A 6,169-nucleotide genomic window follows, 5' to 3' on the forward strand; every position below is an offset into this window, starting at 1 on the left:
ATGAAATTTTTCTACCAGTGACCTTGAAATTCTCCAAATGACCTTGGGTCAAGGTCATGACACACCCTTGGGTCATGGGCAATCTTTGTGTGAAATGAGAACGTACCAAGTTTATCTATAAGAAAGATATGGACCCTACACAAATTATGAAATTTTTTTTCCAGTGACCTTCAACTTCCCAAAATGACCTTGGGTCAAGGTCATGACACACCCTTAGGTCATGGGCAATCTTTGTGTGTAATGAGAACCTACTAAGTTTATTCATAAGAAAGATATGGACCGGACAGGGAATATAAAAATTTTTCTTCCAGTGACCTTGAACTTTCCCAAATGACCTTAGGTCAAGGTCATGACACATCTCCGTGTCATGAGCAATCTTTGTGTGAAATGAGAACCTACCAAGTGTATCTATAAAAGATATGTATAAAACATGATTTATGAAAATTTTCTTCCAGTGACCTTGAACTTTCCCAAATGACCTTGGGTCAAGGTCATGACACACCCTTAGGTCATGAGCAATCTTAGTGTGGAGTAGTAGATTCTAATGTCCCTCTGTAAGAAAGATATGGACCGGACACGATTGCACAGACAGACGGACGGACAAGGTGATTCCTATATCCAACCCCCCCCCCCCAACCTTCGTTTGCGGGGGTATAAAAACATGACCTGAAAAAATGAAAAAAAGGGTAAGGCATATGATTAAGCTTTGTTTTAAAAAATGTATACTTTCTACAGTACAATCACATACATGTAGTCTAATGTCATTAATATATAGAAGATTGCCAAACAAAATATGAGAGTCCATCCTCTTGTGCTTTACGCATATATCTATGAAAGTGAAAGTTAGACTTAAAATTTCTCAATATTTAAGTCAGTTATGCGATCTGATCTGAAAATAAAAAAAACATACATGTCACAGTTAAAAAAAAAACACAACAAAACAACAGGTTGCCATGAGGTAAGTTTCACAGGACAACACTATATATATATCATGAAGATCCTCTGAAAATGTACCAGTTAGTCAAAAGCAAAAAAAAAAAAGTTTAGAGACAAAAAAAAAACGAGTAAGTCATGGGCCTATTTAGAGCAGCTTTTAAAGTCCTCGAACCATACAGGCACAAATGTACATTAGATTACCGTCCTTATAGAAAAATAAACACATAAAGAAATTTAATAGTAAAAAGAGAACATGTTTCACGTGCGAAGACTGCACATCGGACTGTTTTTCGAATAAAATGCTTCTCGTATATTAGTAATATCGTATATATTCTATCTCAGTCTACCCAACATTTTACACACATGACGAAGAAGTTCCACTGCGTGCAGAAGGAGGAGGAATGCTGGCCATTCTCTGTCACCTCATAAACATCAAATATTCGAACATCCGACCATCCTTACAAACTCACAAGGAGTCCAAGTGTTCTGAAAGTGGGGGGGGGGGGTTAGGTAGGTAGTAAAATTTACATGAAGACCGATCCTTCGGATGAGTCTGTATAAACCGCGGTCCCGTGTCGCAGTAAGTGCTGGCACGAAAAAGATTCCTCACTGCTCAAAGGCCCTAAGTGCCGGTTATAGGAATATTTGCAGCTCTCCACCGGCAAGTGGTGGCGTCTCATTATGACAGTTTAAAAATTCTCGAGATGGACGTTTAACAACATATAAACATTCAATCTGTTTAAATTTAAACATTGAGAAAGGGTCATCACCTTTAGTTTCACTGCTAAGGATAAAAGAGGACAAGTTATCTAGAAACCTTTTTTTTATATACAAGATATTTCTGAAATTATCTAGAAATCTTTTTTTTTATCATGATATATCCCACTTTTGAGTTTGACATCTGTAGCGGACAGTATACTAATACAATATACTAGTAAAGGGAACATAGATGTATACTTCCTCGCTGGGGAGCTAGCTTTTCCAGGGATGCGGTCAAGTCTCTCTCATAGTCTCTATTTCAGGCAAGTTAAGCAACGGCGAGCCTGTTTAACCCTTGGATGGGTGACCGCTCAAAATCATGGAAAGTAATGAGATATAGGCATATATCACCGCGATGCTAATGAAATGCAAAAACTTAGGAGCTTTTCAGGCAAACATAATTATGTATACTTTGCGGTGTCAACATCATTCATTTAATGATTTGTTTAATTTTGTATCTTCCATTAAGCACTATAAACCGAGACTCTGTATCATTTATTATTACAAACGTTGTTTGGGGATAATAATTTAAACAGCAAATTAAAAATAGCATTTTTTATACAACGCTTTTCATCATTTTATTGTCTCCTGATGGAATCTCACTATATTGACAAAATACCAGTAAACTTTAAATTTTTTTTCACTCTTGCATCTACAGTGTCAGGGTCTACTAAAATGATAACGCTTAAATATTTTTCCATGCATATATATTTAAAAAAAACATATCAAAAAGTTTTTCAAATCATTCGACAAAAGTGTTCATAATTTGATAAATACTCCTAGCTCTCGATCTGATTTTCCAAGATCTAGCGTTGCGTGAAAAAAAAAACCCTTTAATATATGTTTACCTGCATGTGATCTTCCTAGTGAAAATTACGAACTTGCATTTACTTCTTGCTACGTTAGATTAAAGAGTAGATCGGGATATCGTGGTGGAGAGCAAGTTCACAAATCAATTTTTCTCCGTCTATATATACTAGTATGTTACTTATTAAATTAAAAGAATGCCAACATCCACCACCTTTTATCAATGTACAGGACTTGCAAAGGAATATATTTTTGACTGTTAGCAAGTCTCCATGATAAATAAATGTCTGTTTTAGGAAAAGAATTAATTTTTTGAAAATAATTGACAATGGGTTATTTCCTGCTTGATTGTAGACGACAATTTTGCTAAAATTAATACAATGAATGCCTTACCTACATGCGTATTTGTTTCAGCTATGCATATACAAATGTATTATCAGGAGTGAATTTGTAATTTGTAGTGTGACTCGAGTTCATATTCTATAAATAAAAAAAAACATTTACCAGGATGAAAATTTCCGCACATGTTAATATTTTTAAAACGTAAAATTTAAAGATAAGATTTGGCTGCTTTCTCTTTTAAGCACGCGTTTGTGCACCTGGCGTGACATTCGATTTTATATTGAAAAGAGATGATATATGAAGCATTGTCACATGCACACTTTTAAATAACACCTGATTTCGCCTATAGAATCTAAGAAGTTTCCCTGAAATACACATTTGGAAACAATGACCAGAATATACGATCCTCGCACATAAATTCATTTGGAAAAAACACAAGGACCGCAAGTATTTTCGACGAACGCCTTGATTTATTTTATGTGTGACATAATATCCCTCTCTCTCGTTGCGGGTTCGAATCCCACCGCGGAACGTGGACACCAGTCCTTCCGATGAGACCGTTTAAACCAAGTTTCCGTGTCGCAGCAGGCGCTGGCATGAAAAAGATCCCTACCTGCTCAATGGCCCTTTGTACATAGTATAGGACACAATTTTTCTCCACACCACTTCTCCGGTGGTGTCTCCATATCAGTGAACAATTCTCGAGAGGGACATCAAACATGATATACAAACAACCTCTCTCTGCAAAATGATAGGACCGTTTGTTATCAGAATGTCCCTTATTCGCAGATATAATATCCATTTTCCAAATTTATTTAAATTCGTATGCATGAGACACAGGAAAGTTTTTCTGTTGCCTTATAAATTTAGATATCGACAACGTACATGTCTTAAAAGAAAATTAAACTGACAAACATGATTGTTAAAAAAAAGAAAAAAAGAACAACATCTCGTCTGAACAACTCAAAATGTCAAAATTTTCACTTAAGGGTGGTTTTTGCTTGACGGTCATCATATAGTTATTTGAAGGAAGGATGTCTCTTCCAAAATTGTGAATTTCATGGTCCCTAGGTCAGGGGTTCTGGTGTTAAGGCGGGGATCAAATGATAATACATTGAAAATGTATGAATTCTTTGAAATTCTTTTACTTTGCTCCTGGATATTAATGCCAATAATGTAAGTTTATATATTTATGATGAAGAAAGGTGCATCTAGCAAAATGGTAAATTTCAGGGCCCCTGAGTCAGTGGTTCCTGTGGGTTGGGTGCACAACTGGTTTAAAAGTGGAAATGCATTTCCTCTTTGTTATTCTGATCTACCAGAGTTTGCATACTAATTGTATAATTATGATAAACAATGGTGTCTCTTTCAAAATTGTGAATTTCATAGCCTCTGGTTCAAAACACGAACCAAATTCAATTGTTGGAAAGTTGTTACATGATACTCAGATGACCTATAAGGTCCGTGGGCCTCTTATACTTACATGTACCCGGTATCTTGACCGCCCTACCTCCGTACACTGTCTAGTTTTCTTAAGATAACACTATATACATGTACCTAACTTTATTTCTTTAAGGTCATTGGCAACGAAGGGTTTCCGGAGAAAAAAGGTTTATACCCAGGTTTCTTTACTTATGAAAAAAAGTCATTGAGAGTGATCTCCCGTATGGAATTCTCTAGGCGCTGAAAACAAAGAAATCATATGTAACAGATAGTCTCGTTCAACCAGACGCTCGGCTGTCTCCGTAAACTCCGACCAGCAGAGAGTCTGGTAAAGAATCACGTAAGCGTTTGTAACCGTCAGAGGGCGCTAACTTGTTTTCATTTTAAAAATCCTTTTTGTAAGCAAACGTTATATACGTTTCTTCTGCTTGATTGTTACTTTATATTAATAAAACTGGTCTTTAATTAGGGATACCAAACGAGAAATTACAATATCAATCGAAAGAATGTGTATTACACAGGTAAGACTATACTACTTTCACTTTTGCTTTCGTACAGAATATTTGCAAGACAAAATAAAACACGCTTACCTATAACTGGTGGGCATTACCGTAAACAATTCCTCTCTAACGGTTTTAACTTTTAGACATATAAATTTTACATCTTTAAGTTATTTTTCTGCTGATTTATCATGTATTTGTTTAAATCTTGTAGGTGTGTTCTTTTCAGCCAATCAAAAACTTTACCAGAATTTCGGTAAGCCTCGCTTTGGCGTTACAATCGATATCACGTATCTTTACCAGACCCTCTGGGTGGTCGGAGATTTACGGAGACAGCCGAGGGTCTGGTTGAACGAGACTAATGTAACAGACTGAGAGGTAAACAAAAGCACGTGTGTTTTTTTTTTATCGGATATATTCAACTCTACAGTAATAAAAGAAAAGCAGCGATGGATTTGTTTACATTGTGTTGAGGGGCAGACAGTTAACAGGTCGTCATTTAGAATAGGTAAATGAATGCTGGGAAGTGCAAAGGTGTGAAATAATTATGCTGAAGTGTTGATAGCTAGGTGGACCGAATGAGAACGATTCCATAGGTTATGTGAATGATGTACCATTAAAAAGTTACTATAAATCCTTGCAAAAATGTTTTTTGACAGTTCGTTTCCAATTAAGTAAATTATAGAATAGAAACAAACAACCACTCTCTTGATCATTATGATTATTGATTAGATGTTATTGCAGTAAAGGGAAGTAACTCAAAATTAAAGAAAAGTGCTGGTATTTCTGTGTTTTGTTTCAATATTCGTATTTTCAGCCAAATTATATGCATGTCATCGGAAATAAGGTTTCAACAATGTGTTTCATGTATAAACCTTATAAAATAAATGGGTTTTAGAGAAAATGTATGGTTAAAAATAATATAGGCCCATTTTATCAACATTTTACATAGGAAATGCATTGAAAATTGTAAAAACATTGATTTGACAAAATCGTTAAAGGAAGGCTGGCTTGATGGGTAAAAAGGACCTGAATTGAACATGTTTGGTACCATTAAACCTGTTCAAAAAATCTTGAAAAATTCTATACGAAAACCAGAAACGTTGCCAATGTCCTTAAGTGTACCTTGTGCGAAAAAAATGACCGGAAACTGTTAGAGGACAGACAGACAGCAGAAGCAAAGAAATATGTCCTCCATTCTTCGAAGGGGGACATAACACTTCTGAAAGTAAATACATCTAAAACAAAACAAGTATTCTTGAATGACTCAAAGGATTTTCAGTGATTGATTGATTGTTTATTGTTTAACGTCGCGCTCGAGAATTTTTCACTCATATGGACACGTCACCGTTTGCCGGTGAAGGGCTTCAAATTTAGACCCA

General features: G+C 35.6%; 2 long non-coding RNA genes across 2 annotated transcripts; one reads left to right on the forward strand and one right to left on the reverse strand.

Annotated features, from left to right (window-relative positions):
- Positions 1-4,551: 4,551 nt before the first annotated feature.
- LOC134241174 (uncharacterized) lies at positions 4,552-5,007 on the reverse strand. Its single transcript, XR_009986604.1, has 2 exons — positions 4,878-5,007; positions 4,552-4,612 (listed from the first exon to the last, which is right to left on the reverse strand). It is a non-coding gene; the product is annotated as an uncharacterized LOC134241174 (long non-coding RNA).
- Positions 4,590-5,133, forward strand: LOC134241173 (uncharacterized). The gene is made up of 3 exons (XR_009986603.1): positions 4,590-4,627; positions 4,757-4,808; positions 5,002-5,133. It is a non-coding gene; the product is annotated as an uncharacterized LOC134241173 (long non-coding RNA).
- The last annotated feature ends 1,036 nt before the right edge of the window (positions 5,134-6,169 follow it).

This window comes from Saccostrea cucullata, unplaced genomic scaffold (assembly GCF_032062105.1).
Source record: "Saccostrea cucullata isolate Sc308-1 unplaced genomic scaffold, CSIRO_AGI_Scuc_v1 ctg21784, whole genome shotgun sequence".
Taxonomy (NCBI): Eukaryota; Metazoa; Mollusca; class Bivalvia; order Ostreida; family Ostreidae; genus Saccostrea; species Saccostrea cuccullata.